This window comes from Anas platyrhynchos, chromosome 2 (genome assembly GCF_047663525.1).
Source record: "Anas platyrhynchos isolate ZD024472 breed Pekin duck chromosome 2, IASCAAS_PekinDuck_T2T, whole genome shotgun sequence".
Taxonomy (NCBI): domain Eukaryota; kingdom Metazoa; phylum Chordata; class Aves; order Anseriformes; family Anatidae; genus Anas; species Anas platyrhynchos.
Window position 1 is genome coordinate 34,325,493 of NC_092588.1, and position 19,674 is coordinate 34,345,166.

Sequence of the window (19,674 nt, forward strand, 5' to 3'; positions counted from 1 at the left end):
AAAAAAAAAAAAAAAAAAAAAAAGCAGTTTGTCACATTTCCAGCTCAGTTTTCCAAATTCAAAAAATGCGGACAGGTTGGATAAGTTTCAAGTAAACACCCAAATAGTTCAAAGCAGCAAGAGGTAGATCCAAACCAAACTAAAGCTCCTAGCTCCTGCATTTCACAGACAGTTGGATCCAGATCCAAAATTCTTTGTGGGCCCCATATTTACAAAAGGGTGAATCAAAAACATACCCAAATCACCTTTGTTTTCTTTTTCCTCCTTGAGCAATGAAAGTGTTTGGATCTGAAACCAAGTTTGAACACTGCTTCTTATGCCATTCTTCTGTTTTGGTGGTTGTTCAGATTCAACCTGAACACAGATCTTTTGAGGTTTGTCCAGAAAAAAAAAAAAAAAAAAAAAAAAAAAAGATTTGAACAAATACTTCTGACTTGGCTATGATCTCATGAGACAGCATAATTGTGTCTGCTCTGAACGCCAAATTTTTTCAGATGGCAATATGAGCTACTGTATTTTTATCAGTGAATACAGTGGCAGTGAGAGGCTCTTAGGCTTAGTTTTCCAAAAGTACACAGAAATTTGGGGTGCTTGGTTTGAGACACCACACGCTTCATTTTCAGAAGAAGCTGAATACCTGTATTCTGAAAATTGGGATACCTCGGAATTATTATTATCATTAATAATAAAAATAATAATAATAAATTTTAAAATGTAAAGGATTTTTTTTCCAGAAATATGAAAAAGTCGCTGAACCAAGCATTAGTTCTGTAAAAATATTTTTACATAAAACATTTTTCTGTAAAAAAAAAATATATATTATATATATATATATTTATTTATTTTCAATTTTGTGCAGTGAACTTTTTGTAAGTGATGTCTGTACATTCCACAAAAGAAAAAAAATGCTGCATCAACTTTGTGAGCTCTGGTCTTAGATGCGAAAAGCTGCAAAAAGCACAAAATCCATTCTTAAAAGTAATAATATTAATAGTAATAAATAATGCTTTAAGGTAGATAGATGCACGGGCTCGCTCGTTCGGCCCGCCGGGGGCTCGGTGCCCCGCTCGGCTCCGGTTCCGTGTAGGGGCATCGCCACCTGCCGGCGGAACCCGCCGTGCTTGTAGAGGTTGTAAAGGGCCCCCCCGCAGCTTTTCCGAGTCGCTGCACGGATTTGGGGGGGGCGAAGGGCAGGCAGCTCCTGAGTCGCTGCGGCAGAGCTGAATGGCAGACTGGCTGGTAAAAGCCCCAAGGTTTTGGACAGCTCTTTGGACGGACTCTTGTTATCAGGGGGGATCTGCAAAGTTGGGGCTTTCACATAGCTACATGGCTTAGTTATAGCTGCGTGTTGGCTCAGAGTATAAATAATGTGAACAGGGCACATGGGGTAAACTGAGGGTGGCAAAGTATTGAGCAAGCTCTATCAGTTGCATCAGCAGAGAATTTAAGATATCGCTAGTTTACGAACTGAGGCTCTGATTGACTGCTAGGGGTGAAATTACAGAGTGAAATCAGAAAATAAGGTAAATACCTACTTTTATATACTTTTGTCATTTATAATCTTTGTATAAAGTACTGAGTACTCTGTATAAAGTACATCGTTAACTTTAATGTTGGTCAATTTACAGTTTACATTTTTGTTATTTTATTTTCCCTTGTTAAAATGTCTTTTCAGTACTCCCAGCAGCTTTGCAGTCCTTGCAAAAATACACGACAAAAAAAAAAAAAAAAAAAAAAGTGGTTAGCATCCAAAAAATGAACAAAGCCTAAAAACTTCCCCTATTTTTCTATCATTCTTCTCCTCCAAAAAAAAAAATGCTCAGAGACAGAGACTTTCTTCCACTTGAACTGATGATCAACTGACGTGGATTTCAACATAGAAGAAATCAGGACATACTGAGGATAGATGATACCTAGTGATGTTTAGAACTTACGATCCCCATAGACTAATTGGAAAACAGTGCTGGGTCTTGACCACATGTTTATCTGCAGTGGAGTCATGGATGTTTTAGTGGGTTGGATCCTTTGGCAGGAGGGAAATGTAATTTTCTTCAAGAGGTATTCATTTTAAGTGTGGAAACAAACTTAATGTAAGGCCTGACTCGTTCTTTGATGTTACATGTAAGTATGTTGTAAATCTCATCAAATGCAAAAAGCTAACAGAGAATCGAGCATTTTTTAGCTGTAAACCATCGCAGCCTTCCTTGGGAATGTCTATCTGCAAGTAAAGCTCTTCAAAAGCAAAAAAAATGAATCTAGGATATGATTTTTCAATGATTTTTACCCTTCCTTTCTGCTTTTGTCATCTGTAATTATTTGCACTGGTTATAAACAGATATCGCTGCCTGTCCATGAATGACCCCCTTTTGAGGAAATACTTGCAGCACTGGAGAGCTGCAGTATCGTAGTATTGTACACAAAATCAACTGTGAGCAGAAAGCATGGTTTAAAAAAAAAAAAAAAAAAAAGTAGTTAGTTGGGATGAGGCTTAAATGTGACCTGAATGTGTCAATGAAATCTAGAATTGTGGTGTCTGTGTTGTCTCCAGTTCAGTGACATTTGTATTTTTTACTTTAGAGGATGTAACATGGCAATCTTCTCTTCTCTCTTCTCTCTTCTCTCTTCTCTGCAAGTCAGGAATTGCTGATATTGGACTTTCAGTCTATTTGGAATAACTGAGGTAAGGCTTAAAGAGTGATCAATATTTTTACTATCAGACTGGTTAATACAATTGGCAATTTAAAAAAAAAAAAGAACCTTCAGTCACATAAGCTCTGAGATAAAAGGATTTGGGGACCTAAGACTGTCTCATTTTTTTCTCTTCTTCCTAATATGAAGAGGTGTACCAAGTCATTGCTTCTTTGCATTCCTGGCCTCACTTATATCCTTAGGCCATCAGGCTATGGGCTAAGCACAGGCCAATGTGCTTACTGATCAGTGCTTGGAGGGTAACACTGCTGAGTGACCAGGCTTTCCTTTTGTTCCTCTCCTGGCAAATAGCTTTGGGATACAAATCATAGAAAATTTTAGCAGCAAAGTAATGGAGCAGGAAGCTGATATTAGACATGTTTGGCAGGGGAGGGATATTTTCCAGGCGTCTTTCATCCTTTCTTCCTCACTGCACTGCTTGTCTTCACCAGTAGTTTTCCCTATTCCCTTGGACTCCTTCCAGCCCCTTTAAGCCACCACCACTGTTAAAGAGCCCAAGCCCTTTTCTGGGTGGCAGCACTAGCAGTGACAGCAGATGAAGTGTCTGGGATATACTTATTCCTACTTGGCATGTTCATCTTACCTCCCTGTCACTGACTCTGCTGGACAACCTCAGAAGCTGGTGTAAGGCTGCAGCCAGAATTGTCCTCAATCCACTCATTTCTGGCATAATTCCCACTTCATCTCCCTAACCCCATTCGTGGCATAGGTCGCTGCTGAGTGCAGAGTGCCCTCCGAGCCGTGGTCATTAAGCCAGGGTCATGCTGCATGCTTCAAGTGTAAGGTTAGGAAGATGCATAATGTTTTGTAAGATGGGAACCTAGGAAGGAATTTCAAAGAAGTGAATGCAGGCAAGTGACCAGGAATTACTATCCTAGATATGTTACAGCTTGAAAACAAAGAAGCCTGAATAATAACCAGTGACATGCTGCATGCAGTTTTTAAATGACCAGGATGGTGTAAGTCCTCACTGCTAATACCCTCCTTCCACCTCTGTTCCCCCAGACAGACACACAAGCACACATATACATGCACACATAAATATCTACATTTATAATCCCATTTGATTTACTATTATTATGTCTTTTGGGAAGGATCTTCCCCCAAAAGGCTCAAGATCTGATACTCTGCATTTGTTGAGAGTAGACAAGCTCCAAAACAATCTGCTACATGAGTGAGTCACATTGCCCTAGAATAAAGTTATGAACTCGATACCCTATCCAGAAATGAGACCACAGTGAAATGAGGTGATGTGCTGTTTATGTGAAAGAATATTTGTACTAGATACCTGTTGTTTTTTTTTCACTTTATAATCAGTCTTAATAGATCATTATCAGGCTAAAGTAAACCTCTTAAACGCTCAATTTGTGTGCGTGTAAATGAAGCTATGCAGAAAGGCCTCAGGATAGAATGAAGTTTATGAGATTGTAAGTGAGCTCTATTTATAAAACTGTTTGGAAATGAAACAAAGAGTTGTTCATGGCTCGCTGTATACACACCATCATCTCTAACAAGCAGCCTGGGACACTGTACATTTGGGATTTCCTAGTTCAGAAGGATGGAAATACACAGACCAGGGTTTCAATTCAAACAGTGATTTTCTGGCAAGTAGTCTGATTTTAAAATATACTGGAAAAGAATAGGTGGGAAGTGTAAAGGAATAGTGCATTTGGTTCAGTTTGTGTCAGGAAGCAAATGTTAGTGAGAAAATCCATGTTGTGTTTTAACAGATCTGTGTCTCTATTTTTTAGGCTGCAGTGTCTGGTGGATATTGGAGATTACTGGGAGTGTTTTGCAGTTTCTTTCAGATTTCCAGGCCTGACTCCACTGTAGTTACCAAGCACTAAGTAAAATACTGTATATTTAGCACTCTATCTTCATGAGATCACAGAATCATTTAGGTTGGAGAAGACCTCCATGAAGATCACCATGTCTAACCATAAACGTAGAACTGCCAAGTCTACCATTAAACCATCAAACCCAAAGCATCATATATATACATCTTTTGAATACCTCCAGGAATGGTGACTCAACTCCTTCCCTGGGCAGCCTGTTCCAATTCCTTACAACCCTTTCAGTGAAGAATTTTTTTCTAATATCTAACCTAAACCTCCCTTGTAGCATTGTAGGTTCTTGTGCCCCAAGCACTTAACCTTGTTGAACCTCAAACTGTTGGCCTTTGCCCAGCCAGCCAGCCTATCCAGACCCCTCTGCAGAGCCCTCCTGCCCTTAAGCAGATCAATGCTCCTGCCCAACTTGGTGTCCTCTGCAAATTTACTGAAGGGTGCAATTAATCCCCTTGTCCAGGGAATTGGTAATGATATTTGTGTTCTTGTGTACATGCATAAATTTGTTGACAGAGAATTTATGTCAGAAATTAACATTCAGAGGATCCAAGCAATGTTTCTTTGTAGAATACCAGTAGCTGTGCATTATAGTCACTGTTTCTTTCATTTTGTTCATATGGAGTGGATCATGTAATATTTAAAAGAAGGTAATTGGGCTAATTTTTTATTTGTGGTCTTGAGAAGTAATGTGCAAGTCTTTCTGGGCATTAATCTGCCTTTTTAATACCCATTCTTTCAACCCTGGGATTTTTTTTGCCTGGTTTCATATTTATAAGCTGAGCAACACAGCAACACTACAGTGCCTCTGTGACAGCAGGATCTGATAAGGCAAATTATCAAAAGAAGACATTCTGGTGACACAGTTATTTTCGTCTTTATAGTTTGCACCTGTTGAACTGTTGGCAAAAATTCAGTTAAGATTCAAATTAGAAAAAAAAATATGTGCCACAAATGTAGCTTGGTTGTGCTGGGTCTAAGGGGTTAGGAACAAAGAAGACTGGTATTTAACCTTTAGAAATTGTATTCTAGCTTACATAAAGCATCCTTTAGCCTCCCATTTAACTTTTATAGATCTGTCTTTATTAGTAGGCATGCTCTTTGGAAAAATCCTCAGGAAGTGCTCCTGCTGGGTCTCCCCAGCTGCCCCAAGGTACCAATCCCCTCAGCTGCATGCAAGGAGTGAAGCACAACTTCATTTCCCCAAAATTACTGTCCCACATCGTGGTTGTTCAGAAACTGCCCAGAATGTCAAAAGGTGTTGGACTAGGACAACGGGATCTGGAGCCAAATCTCTTTCAGCTGCGGATGCAGTGGCACAAAGGGAAAAGCAGGAGGAATGTCCTCACTGCTTCTTTGCAAATGGTCTGATATGTTGTGTTCTATACAGCAATACAAACTGAACACAAAACTAGAAGCTTGTTGCACAACAAATGAAGCTTGCCATACATGTATATCCTAAAAATAATGGCTTTTTCACTTTGGCAAAAAGAATACACTTTTATTATAAGCTGAATAATTATTTCTTTTTAAAAATTGAGAACTTTTCATCTGAGTTGATAAATTGCACCTCATAACTGCAAAAAAAATGCAGTTTCTGTCTTAAGAAATTTGTGTGTGTGTGTGTGGTGCATGTTTTTTTTTTCCTCTCATTAGCTGGCATGTTGCACCATGCAAACTTTTTGAGCAAACTTTTAATTAGGTTAAATAGAGCATTAGTATTAGAGCAAGAAGGGTTGGTCAAGCAATCATGACTCAAGACAATCTCTGAAACACTTTGACTAGAAAGGAAATACAGCTCTGTGTGGGTGAACGAAAAATGAGACCTTTTATATGCATTATTATTTATTGTTCTACTTGAAGTTTGGATAACAATTGTAAACCGCATGTGTGCATGTATGTGCATGGACTTATAATAAATAGTTAATGAAATCTGGAGCACAAATCTGGATACAAATGCCTCTGCTGATCTCCTTCTATATATGTATATATATATAATGGACCCAGCCAAAACACAATCCCCAGGTTTTCCAGACCTGGATCTAAATCCAAATGTCGTGGCTCATGCCCACCCCTACTTCTTTTCAAGGAACTCATTCATCAGTGGTGTGGACATTTCCCTGGACTTCATTTTAGCTGCCAGAGATTTTTTGGCATTTTATAATAAGACTAATTGCAGTGCATGTGAGCCCCAAGGAATGAAGACTCTTCTCTGCTTTAAAATTAGTAGCTGTGACTGCCAAAGTGACATGCAGAAATATTCTGGAGGGCAGATAGAAAACTCGATGAGAGTTTCCAAGGCCACACAACAGAGTGCTGACTTTTTCAACTCAACAAATATAGTTTTTCAAAATACTTGCCTTCCTTTTATTCCTATGGGGCACTGCAACTAAAAGAAGTAGAGCTAGCAATTTTTGGACTTAACCACTTAATTTCCCCTCTGATGAGCTTTCATCTCACTCTTACTGCAAAAGCTATTCTCTTCCTGGCTGTTTTGAATATTAGTTCCTTGGCTAATAAAATTTTACAAGTGATTTTGAAAACAAACAATACTATATTATCCTTTTTTTTTTTAACACATGAAATAAATATTCCATCAAAGAGACTTTTATGTTTCACAGTGGCAGTTCTCAAATGACCATCATGGTATCATGTTCAAAACAGGGCACGGTCCATTTTTACAGTAGATTTACTCAATCACAGTTACTAATCGGATTAGTACTGCTTTTATGTCTGACAAATTTTTAAAAGTTGGGGGTCATTAAAGCACTTGCATATAAAGAGTTTGTGGTGCTGCATTGTGTTTTTCTAGTTAACCATTTCTGCTTTGAAACAAATCAGACAAACATTTTTTTATTTATTTTTAACGCATATTGAAGCTAAGTTGTTCTTACAGGTTTTGGTGCCACCAAGCATTTATATCCATCACAACTGAGCAAAGTGCATGCTCATATATGCAGTTAAGAAAGAATATCCACTTAAACAGTAGGAGAAGGCTGAGTGCTAGGGAAGGACTCATACATGCTACTACCCAAAGGGAAAATATTTCCTCACACCTTGATCTTCCTCCTTGATCATATGCAAGACCAAACCCTTACCATATGAGTCACAGATTTCAATATTGTTCTTTCACAATTGATCAAGTTGTTCAAAATTCTAATAAAAACATTACAGTTAGAATTGGCAATCATGACACTGCCAGTGATTTTGTTAAGAACTTAAGAGGAAAATACTTGCACCTCCAGAGAGAGAAAAGGCCACCAAAAGGATAATTTTCTCAGGAGGCTGAACTCTAAGAAAGTCAGGGGGTTATTCCATATCTTTTGCACATATAATGCAGGCCTTCTTTGGATGCTAACTGTGTATCTCCTTCTACTTTGGCTGTTTTCAGAAATTCCACAGGAAAAAAAGAAACATTTTAGTCATAAGACTGTAGGAGGGTCCAATGGTTTAAGGCTCAAGCAGAATCAATCCTGTCTGAAAGAAAAAGCAGATAAAGCAGATAAAAAAGGGTAGAAAATGAAATCTAATCTTTTATTTCTACTGGAAATTCCCTTCTGGATTAGGGGGAAGAAAGCAGAGGGCGTGCGATAACCATTAAATAACTATTGCAACATTAAAACTGTAGGAGTGGTTCTGAATGGCTTATTGCTGAACAGGCAGAAATGGGATGTCTGTAAAGGATCTAGAAAATATTCCAGGTGTCATACAACACCCAAAACAACTAACAGGATCTGCTTTTTTTGAAAGTCAACTCTATTTTAGTATTAAAAGACTGTTACCAAAAGGATGTCTTGCTAAAATCACCATAGATGCTGATACCTGCAAATGGTTCCACTGCTGCCTCCCCCATATGCATGTGAAAAAGTAACTTTCATACAGCTGTTATGCTATATGCTAGAAAGCCTTTACTTGTTTTAGTTTAAGTCTGGAGGGTATGAGCAAAGTTTAGATTTCTTAATGGATAAAGAAAAAATAGTATTTTTTTAACATGAATCAAGTATACCCATAGATTTTTAACAGAAATGAATGTACTAGAATGTAAAATAGCTAAATATATGTATATATACAGTCTATTTTTGTACGTGCCCTCCATAAATACTAACATTACGAGAAAGTGAATGGGTTAGTATCAGCCAAGCAAAGGCAGGAAATGATCAAATTAAATTTACACAGTGAAGCTTAGATTTTGTCTCCTGTGTATGTGCATTGCTGTGAGATCTGTGACATTGATATATGCCATTTTTCCAAGCAATAAAGTTCAGTACCATATATCTACTACAGAGTAGGACTCTGTACAACAGGGTCTTGCTGTCTGTGTGTCAACTCCCTCTTTTGGGAGAGAAAAACGAAGTAAAGATAAAACCTCAAAGTTGAGATCTCCTCCACAAGACTGCAAAGCTCTGTTGATCTCTACAGTAACAACAGTATGGGAATATAAATCTATCTCACTGTTCGTTAACAGAGCTAAGAGCTAGTCGGAGATAGAGGTTGTTAATGCAAGTCTTTCTCTTTTTGTGTTCAGGGAGGAGTTTCGTCTCTCAGTGGAAAGCAGGAGAGGAGTTCTACCTTTGTTCTACCCAAAATCATTAGCTTCTCAAGAGCCTCAGAGATTAACATCCCCTGATAAACCCTGTACTGAGACTGAGCAACTATTATTAATTCCTCAGCACCTCACAAATTAGCACAAATAAACTATTCAGAGCAACACACTGACAGAGTTAAACAACTTATTATTAATACACCCATTATATTAATATGTCTATTAACATAAGGCTGTTACTGTGAAAACACAGTTGACAGAATAATATTTATGATATGAATAAACCTAAGAAAGTATTCTAGTGACATTAATACTCAATAAATTTTTGGCATTCCTCAGTGGTAATGACTGAATTAACATACTGTGACTAGAAGAACAAACTGACCCAAATGAGTAGTCCATAATCTGGGGCATGTTGAGAAACACTAATAGAACTACTGAAGATTTAGAAACTCTTACATAGGGGCATGAAGAGTAAGTTCCAAACAGAAAGCCACCAAAATTATAGTCTTCTGTAAGCCAGGCCATCTTAAATTTCCAGAGTTATCAATGAATAGTGAATACAGTCAATAAAGCGAAATGAGAAATTCAGTTTATCCTAAGCTAAACAACTAAAAGAGGCATTCACTTTCCTAAAGAGAGATATCTAGGGCCATTTGAGATGCTCTAGGTTACCCACAACAGAACCACATGAGGCTGGGCACAAAATCTATGCCCTTCAAGAACAAGTAGTTGCCAGAAGAAATATCCTGGGGCATCAAGAAAGTCACTAGATGTATGTGATTAGGCAGCTGAATCCCATCTGTACTGGATAGTCAGCTGAAAATCTTCCTAATGACAGACAGCTAATGCACATATATATTCACTCCTAAATCTAGGTAGACACCTAAATTGCACATGTTGTGTCAGTTCCATAGTTCCTAGCTACGAGACAGATGAGTGTGTGGAACACTGAGAGCAGAGCACAGGATAGTCTTGGGAGCAGTTCCTTGCTGAAAACTATACAGTGATGGCTCTCCAAGAAGAAAAATATTAAAAGTGCTGACATACTAGTAATGGCATTTCATGTGTTCTCTTGGCATGTGACTAGACCTGTTGTCACATAATGTTTATTCTTCTCAAAGGAAAAAGAAATAAAGAAAAATAATAACTAAAAAAAAAAAAAAAAAAAAAAAAAAAAAAAAAAAACAGATCCCCAAGGCTTTGACAAGAAGACACTAATAGTACATGTATTTATTCATTTCCACAAATAGATATAGTAAAACTTTTGCCAATAAGTTAGTCAAACAATCTGGGGAGAAAGAACTATCATAGGGAGGCCCCAGCTCCTGGTTCATTTGCTAGGCTTCCTTTAACGTGGACCATCAAGCCCTACAGTAGCACAACATTTCTGCCATTGGCAGGTCAGGAGGAAAGGCGTATTTCATGCTCACGTTGCTGACCCAGACCTCCGGCCAAAAGGGAGTGATATTGATGTGCTCTGGAGCAGGTTTATCTGACTCTTAATCAGAGAGCCATTAGCCTGACACAAGGGTCAAAGTAGAGAGTATAAAATGCACTGATATAAGAGGATAGAGAGTCTGTGGCACTTCCTCTAATTATTTTTATTACCGTGTTGGACTTCAAAACAGCAGCTTAGGAAAAGAAACGGCAAGGTAAAACCCTGACCCCACTGAGAGCAATGGGAATTTTATTATTGACCTCACTGTGACAAAACCTGACTTTTCCCTAAGTTTAAAGAGTAGGTGTTTGTTTTGAGAACATTAGTTTTGCAAGATAGACAGAAATTTCAGTGAGACTGAGAAATCTCCCAGTGATCTTCAATGCAAACCAGAGACTGTCAAATCCAAAAACTTGGTTTCTCTCTTTCCTGCTGGATATGATTCACTAGTATCTGTCAGGGCCCTGATTGCACTAATTGGCTTTAATTTCCCAGGCCAGCCTCACCTGGAACCTGGTACCTGCCCGTGGGCCCAGGAGCCCCACTTAAGTTTGGCCCTGAGTAACCATAGGTTCCTTCCTGGGTTATTGAGTGGTTTTCCTGGATACATAGTGGGCCTGTGTTGTAGGTAGCTTTCTTTCCATCTTCTGGCTAGGCATCAGACCTATGCTGTAGTCCTGTTTGTGGTCCTTCATCCAGTGTTCCTGAATGGTGTCCCTAGCTGGACTATGAACCTAAATCATTACTTTGTGTTTTTTTTTTTTAGAAACTGTCATTTGACAGTTTTTGATCATTGTCACCAACACAACCCTGTTCTGGCACTGTATGACTGTACCCCAGTTGAAAGGTTCACTCTCTGCTCCTGGCGAGTCTTTGCTTGTAGGGCACCTCTGTTCCTGCTGCTCTCTGGCAATGTTCCTCTCCAAAATGAAGCACCCAATGGAAGGTGATGCTACTGAAAGTGGAAAGCCCATGCTAGTAAGAAATCCCTTATTCATGAAGGAAAATATGTTAAAGAAAAATATTGTTCAAGTCTTTCTATTTCTGCTTTGTTAATGTTTTATTAAACTGTATTATTGATAGGGCCAGTGGCATCTTCTATTACTTCAGAGAGAAAATTAAAACTGAAAACCTTTAACATACTTTCACTAGACTAGTGATAACTCTCTATATATAGGGTATTGGAATTAACTGTTATCTGAAAGCCTTTGGTGACAACAAATTAATTTTACAAATTGAGTCATATTGTTGGCCACTTTTCTTACTTAGATCAATAAGCTTTACTTGTGCTGCTTACCTCATTTTTAACAACAAAGCCTCAGAAAATAGAGAGGTTTTGGGAAAACAAATAAACTTTACAGGAAACAGCTGCATCAGCAGGCAGACACGCTCCTTGCCAGTGTTATTTGTTATGCTTTACCATTCAAAGAAGTTCAAAAATAAGTGTGCATGGAGGGATGAAAGTGTATAGCAGAAAACTGATAATTGGCTATGGAGGTTCTTCACTATTCCTGTAGGCTAACAATGACAAATTAGGTCAGTAGACTCCAATCTATTTCAACACTGCTGCTTTTTAAATTAGTTGACTTAGTGAGTGACTCTGCTATTCCATGGAGTATATCTGCCTTTAGAGGCTTGTACACTCTTCCTGAGTTTGTAGTAGTCTACATCTGCCTAACTTTCTTGTATGCACGTGTCAGTGCTCTGAAGACACTCACATGTATAAATCCAAAAAAGTATTTTCTTCAAGTCTATGAAAGCTTTTCAGGTAGGGTTCTACTGAAGGTGGGCTACTATGTCATCATTGTCAGCCCATAGTTCCCAGGGCTTCTCTTATTTCCTTTACGTACACCAGAGCAATATTTAATTTATTAATTACAGTCTATTTTGCCCAGCTCTTCTAAGCAGCCTTAGAAAATGCATAACCAGGATTCGGATAAACATCTCCAGATTCTGGCTTATATTCAATGTAAATATGGGAGGGAGTCTAGTTCAAAGGAGAAATCAAATACAGAATTCCTGGGTTACCTGCCAGGAATGTTCATGATGTTAGGGATGAAAGAGGTGGTTGGGCAGTTTAAGGAGTTCCTGAAAAGCACATCACAAGGATGTCAACTTGATCCCAACGTAAGTTTGAACCACCCATTGCCATGAATGCATCACAGTTATGAATGACAGGCAAGAGCATGAGCAGTGTGTGTGTGCTACACATGTTTGTGTGTGTTCAGACTGGAGAAGAGAAGGCTCTGGGGAGACTTTACAGTAGCCTTCCAGCACATAAAGAGGGCCTACAGGAAAACTGGACACGTAGTGATATGACAAGGAGTAATGGCTTTAAACTAAAATAAGGCACCACTTATATCATTCCTCCACTCACCATCACTACAGCCACTTTTTATCAAGGTATTCCATGAGGTGAAACTATATATGTAACAAATGACAACAATGGCCTGTTTTCTAGGAAGGGCAAGAGTTGCCATTGTTGCTTCTCTGCTGATTTGATTAATTTCTTGTTAGTAAGCACGGCCAAAAGCACGACAGACACCAGTAGAGTCAGATCATGCTCTATTTTATTGCCCGAATCGCCTAACTTTTATAGTGAACTTAACAGGGGCGGACAGTGTTTCACACAAGATTATTGGTCAAGAGCACTCAGACAAACAGCTACAAGAAAACAACCCCCTTGTGATTAGCAGTCACGTAGACCTTGTCCTTGAAGCCAGCTGCTGGTAAAAATATTTTTCTGAATTCCTCAATTGGGCGACGTGGGAACACTGTCATGGGAACTTCTCATAGTTGCCCTGGTAGCTTGGTTTGCTCAGCTACAGAAAGCCATGGGATTTGCTGAGGCCTACTCCTGGTTGCTTAAAACAAGCTCAGATCGAACAACTGTTCCACAGACTCATGTCCATGCCCTTTGCGCCAATTCCCAACAATTTCTCTTTCCTGAATATGATACCATGAAAGTTAGATTCAGTAGTGTCAGTTCATTATTTGGAACAGAAGTATTCAAGCCATTGTATTTTTTCTCTTGGGGGGAAGGTGGGGAAAATCCCATTTGATTGGTTCTTTGCTTTTTTTTCTTTTTTTTTTTTAACACTGACAGTGTGGTAGGTGGTTACCTATCTTAGCTGTCTTTAAAGCTGCTAGTGTGCCTGTAAGAATCTATTCTTATTAATATTTTAAAACAGTTAGTAACAAATTAGAACTTCTTGCTTAAGATATAGATTTCTGAATATGCAGTTTTCTGCCACAGTGCAACACAACATATCAAAGTCTGGACTATAAATTCCAATAGCTACCTTAAATGAAAAAAACAGTGGCAGTGCTCAGTCTCCAGGTCCTGTTCTACTATACCCTACACCTGTATAGTACTGCAAGTAAGGGCATCTTATACTGGAGAGGAAATGGGACAAGTTCCTGACAAAACCATCTATATGTAATGAGCCCTTAAAGAATTCCTTTTCTGTAGCTTTTGCCCAGTGGCTGAGTAAACTTGTACAATCTTTTTAACATCCACTGTATCTTATGGCAAGACGTTTCACAGAATAGAAAAGTCTCTCCTTTTGTTTGGAAAATGGCACATCTGTTTTATTTAATGTCTTCATGTTCTCCTATCATAAGAGATAGGCAAATAGGGAGTGGTTATTTGCTTTTCCATGTCAGAAGCAATTTTATAGACCTATAGTATATTATCTTTCAGTTCACCCTAGTCAGAAGTTTTGATATAGTCTGTTCTTTTGTGTGAACGTTGTAATATATCTTTGGCTGTGCTCATCTCCCTGTAGGTATATTTTGCAATCATACTGTATTATTCTGAGATGAGAAATAAGAACAGCACACAGTATTTGAGGTCAGGACACTGTAGAGATGTAGAATCACATAATATTCGTGCAAAAACAGTCCCTTCACAAAAAGATTGAGAAATAAAATGTTATGCCAGTTTCAAGTTCAAGTGCAGTTCTTCTGGTTTAAAGGGAGGCCAGACCTACAGTTCATCTACCAAGGCAGGGGGTTTACTCCGTAACACAGTAATCTTAAACAACCATCACTTAAATGATTATTCTGTTCAAACAACTGATCTGTGCTTGATCATACCAAAGCCAAGCCTTGAGCAATAGAGGACTAAAAAATCTTCTCTAATAATCCAGAGATGCTTATGTAGCCCTAGAATAACTCTAATTTTTCAGGTAAATCAATATCCTTCAACCTGTATTTATGTACTGAACCTTTACTGCTTAGCTAAGGGTGTGTTCAAGCCCCATGAGTCAAGTACCTCACTAGAACCTTGCTGCCTTCTTGTTTGTGGCAGTGAAATTCTCATCTGGGGTAACAAGCTACTTAACCACAGAATCAAGACAAAATAATCTAACAATTCCTTATTTCACACTAGCTGACATAAGTAATACTGATGCTACTTGCCAGATAGAAACTCTTCTACTAGTTTTTAACAGTCACATTCATGCTACCTAATGTTTTTTTCAGGCTAAAGTTAATTAAATGAATAGTCTGACTTGATAAAACTGGGTGGGTTGAAAACTTGCCATTACTTGTGTTGTAAACTTTTGTGAATAAAAAGAGAAACCCTACCCCTGGCATTGTCAGGGCATTGTACACCAGAAAAAAAAAAATCCCTGACAGTTAGAGGGGGAGTAAGGAATAGAATCATGATCCAAAATGTTACTTTAAAAGTATGTGAAAATTTCATCCCTTTTACTGCATTCCTTTCTTCAATAATCACTTAGTCAGCTAAGTCTCCAAAATGGAGAATACTTTCTTCACAGACTGAACTTCTGACAGTATTACTATGCAAGGAAATCATTACACCATGCCCCAACACCTGTTTGAAAGACTGCAAAGTCTTTTTGGTAATTCTGCTAAGATGTGTTTCTAATGGAAATAGTTTTCCAAATGAAAATAGTGTCTAGATAAAGACAGTGAACTGCATAATGAATGTTATAACTGCTGATTAATGGTTTATGCATGAAGTAGATTAGTTGGTAGGCAACGGAGCAAGGATGACAAGGAAGACAGGAAAATGAAAAGCAGCCCCCACACTTATGGTTGCTTATAGAGTAAACAATACTGCCCCTCCCAGCACAGCAATAACCATCTGTTTTAATAACATATATGAATATCTTGTGGTACTTCCTGCTGTTCTGGTTAGTATCATGTTTGCTCTGTCTATACACCAGAAGACATCACTGGCAGAGATGTTCTTTTTGCAGTCAGCTATATTGCCTAGAGTAACTGAGGGTGGAGGAGGATATGTAAAAGACTTAAGCTAAAACTAGCACAGATCATCCCAGGCTGTGGGAATGAATGGCTAAGTTAAAAAGAGGCCAGTGATTCTGGATTTACTGACTCAATATAGTCCATCTGCATGGATCAGTGAAGCACTGTGGGGATATTTTAGCTGAAGCCTGGAGGCCCTTACTTATACACAGTACCATAACCCAGCAAACAAAGTCTCTGAGTCTCAGGGGTTCACTGTCTATCTCTCTGCAGTGTGCTTCCTAATGGCCCCCTTTGAAGGGGATTTAGAGCCCTCCATGACCCTGCCTTCACAGTGCAGTCAGTCTGCAGCTCCTGTGGACACGTGTCCATTTGTGGAAACAATGAAGGTGTGAATATTTGACCTTACTTCATAGGTATGGGAACAGCAATCTTTGAAAAGATTCTGTGGCATTGGAACAATGTTTAGACCACAATTTTCCCCAACATATACATGAGGAAAACTACAACTGGTATTTTTGTTAACATTTAGTTGTTGAAAACTTTGCAAAAGTTTTATCTTTCTGGCAATTGGGTCCATGTTATGTTTTCAAATCTTACTGAAAGATGCTAAGTACTGTAGCCTGCTTCTGGGCTGCAATGATATTTCAAGGTCTGGTTGGTTGGTTGGTTGGTTGGTTTTCATGCTGTGCTTCTTCCTTTTTTTTTTTTTTTTCCTGGTTCTCCCAGCACAAAATGACAATTTGTGATGATATTTTTCGCATGATAGTCTCCTGCAATGAGTAAGTATACATAAGAATTGCATTTCTCCATATTTCCTGGGAAATCGAAATACATGTGATTGTTATGTGATCAGAATGACTCTTTTTTTTTTTTTTTTCAAAGACTGAATTTTTGCTTTTTTGTTGTTAAATAAATTCCTCAGGTATCATCCTGTTATGGATCTGACATACAGCAATGCTCCTGGCTTGGGAGCCATGTTACTGTCTGAAAATGTTTTCTCTTAACTTGTCACCAGTACCCTTCCAAGATCATTGCTGCCAAAATGAGTTTTTTTAAATGTTCCTATTTTTGTCTTGTTTGCTGACCTTCAGTTGACTAGATGCCACTTGTATCTGTCCAGATGCAGCCTGCTAATTTCTTAGTATCATTTCTGACTGTTCCTTGAAGTTGAGGTGACAGAAGAAAACCCCTCTTAGCTGGGGAGAAGTCAGATGGATATGAAAGAAGGTGACAGGACAGATGAAGAGCTTTTTTTTAGTTCAGATAAGCCACTAATTCAACCACACCTGCAAATGATTGCAGCTCTAAGAATAGCAGGCAGGACTAGCATGTCCCAACACAGTACACCTTCTTATCTCATCTTTATGTACTGATGCCTCAAGTCAGCTGTCTGGAACCTCATGAAGCCCAACAAGAGGAAGTGCACAGTCCTGCACCTGGGGAGAAACAACCCCAGGGAAACTGGAAAGCAGCCTGGCAGGAAAGCCCCTGGGAATCCCGGTGGACACCGACATGAGTCAGCAACGTGCCCTTGCTGCTAAGGTGGGTAATGGTATCCTGGGCTGCATGAGGCACAGTGCTGCCAGGTGTTCCCTTCCCCCCTGCTCAGCACTAGTGAGACCACACCTGGAATACTGCTTCCAGTTCGGGCTCCCCAGTACTGGAGAGAGCCCAGTGAAGGGCCACTAATATGATGAAGGGACTGGAGCACCTCTCTTGTGAGAGGCTGAGAGCTGGGACTGCCCATGCTGCAGGAGAGAAAGATGGTGCAGGAAAATACCAGTTTCTATAAATATATGAAAGGAAGGTGCAAAGAAGATGTAGCAAGGATCTGTTCAGTGGTGTGCAGGGACAGGACAAGAGGCAATGGGCACAACCCGGCAAACTTTCCCCCTGCCATCTCCATAGCCACAAGAGAAGGTCTAGGGGAGGCTGAGCTGGAACAAGAGCTCTAGGCTGGGAATTGGGCAGGGACTAACCTGCCTCTTCCTTCTCTTTCCCATGTGCCTTTGTCTTTCTTAGGCTATATACAAAATCATGCTGCCATTTGGCTTCCCTGTGTACAGGCTGTCTGGGTATCACACAAAGGTGCTTATTAATGGACAGTAGCAGCAGCAGAGAACTCCTGAAGCATCACTAGGTAGGACCTCAGAAAATAAGGAAGTGAGAATGGACAAAGGGATAAGCTGTGGGTAATTTTCTTCTGCAATTTTTCTAATTTCTCTCCATTTCAAGGTACATGTATACCTTATGTCTTATCAAGCTGTGCTCACACTACTGGATGACAGAGCAGCAGTGAAATACACCTGCTGAGAACCTGCTTCTAGAACAAGTAGTAGGAAACTATAACTGCTCTTAATGAATGGCTTTGACCTCTAATGCCTACTGGTAGAGATCACGGTCTTCCAAAAAATATGAAACAGGTTTTTTTTCTTTTAACATGGTACCATCCTGAGTTGAGTGCTTTATTTCATTGAGCAACATCCATCAGCTTCCTAAGTAAGAAAAAATAAATAAAAATAAATAATAATAATAATTTTAAAATATCAGCTAAAGATCTTAAATATGTAGAAGTTTTGGCTGAGTGCGTGGCTTTCTGACACATTCATAAGGTACCACTGGCACAACATTGATGGGACTCCTGTGAACACAAATAAACCATTGCCTTGACAATCATGCATTTGCACATTTTATTAATAAATGGAAGCTGCAAGTGGAAGGCTTAGTATTTTGGTGGGATTCTGTTGCTTTTCTGTTAAGTAGTTGATCTGAAAACTTGCTTCATCCTTTCCCAAGATACTCAAGCATAGTTAACCATATAACAGCAAACAAAGGGCCATCCTTCTTACATGTGGAGTGTGTTAACTGCTGAACTTCAGAGGCCCAGCCATGTTTGGTGGGCTGAAAAGTTATTGCCCGTGACAAGGCTAGTGTGTTATTCCTTCTATTGTCTCATGCACAAGCCCTTATTACCAAAAAACACACACACACACACACACACACACACACAAAAAAAAAAACTTCAGCTTGTTTTGTTTTTTTCTTTCTGAGGGAGGCCACACCCAGCTGCTTTAATTATAATGTTAAGTACATACATATAAACATTATTTCTTTGGCTGGGAGAACATAAGCTAGAGGGGGTTTTGGAGGTTTTCATTTTTCAAAGATATAAATTAGTTACTGATAACTACAATTGTTGCTGCAGACTGATTATTATTATAGGCATTAAATCACTAATTGTAACTTAATATTTGCTTTTTACACACAGTAGTTTGAAATTTCCATGCTTATTTATTTTTATAACATTTATCAGACTTTTTAAGAGAATAGTAGACGTAGACAGAAAACTTGAAAAATAACTTTGCTTATATTATGCTTTTTTAAAAAGCTATTGATTATGATAAGTGGTTGCCAGAGCCCAAGCTCTTTAGTTTATTCAGATTCTGATATAGTCACTTATGAATTTCTTGTTAAGAGACTTTTTCTACATTGTGGCATGTCTTCCCCTGTGTCTGTGTAACTGTCATTTAGCTTTGCAAGCTATTAAGGTCATACTTGGTTAAGTTCATGTAGCTGGTGCCATAGTGGAGAACCAAGGGCAAATTCTCTTGGGTTAAATTTCTTTTAATTCTTTTCCTCAGCTGAGAAAATATGACAGGGTAATATCATAGATTTATGCCTAAGTAAAACCTAGTAAAAGTTAATACTCATTTAACTTTAAAATACTTGATGGTTCCTTATCGCCCTGAAAACATTAAGACAAAGTTTCCAAAGAAGGTTGCCTATTTCAACATTATCTTCAGAAATAGTGTGAAGGATTTAATGAGGCAATCTGAAATAGTAAACACAACCCATTATGCAGAAACAGCAGATGAGATTCAAGGGATCTCAGAAAAGTC

General features: G+C 38.8%; 1 long non-coding RNA gene across 1 annotated transcript; it reads left to right on the forward strand.

Annotated features, from left to right (window-relative positions):
* Window positions 1–1,109: 1,109 nt before the first annotated feature.
* LOC106017629 (uncharacterized) lies at window positions 1,110–10,169 on the forward strand. Its single transcript, XR_005263797.2, has 3 exons — window positions 1,110–1,523; window positions 2,578–2,680; window positions 4,461–10,169. It is a non-coding gene; the product is annotated as an uncharacterized lncRNA (long non-coding RNA).
* The last annotated feature ends 9,505 nt before the right edge of the window (window positions 10,170–19,674 follow it).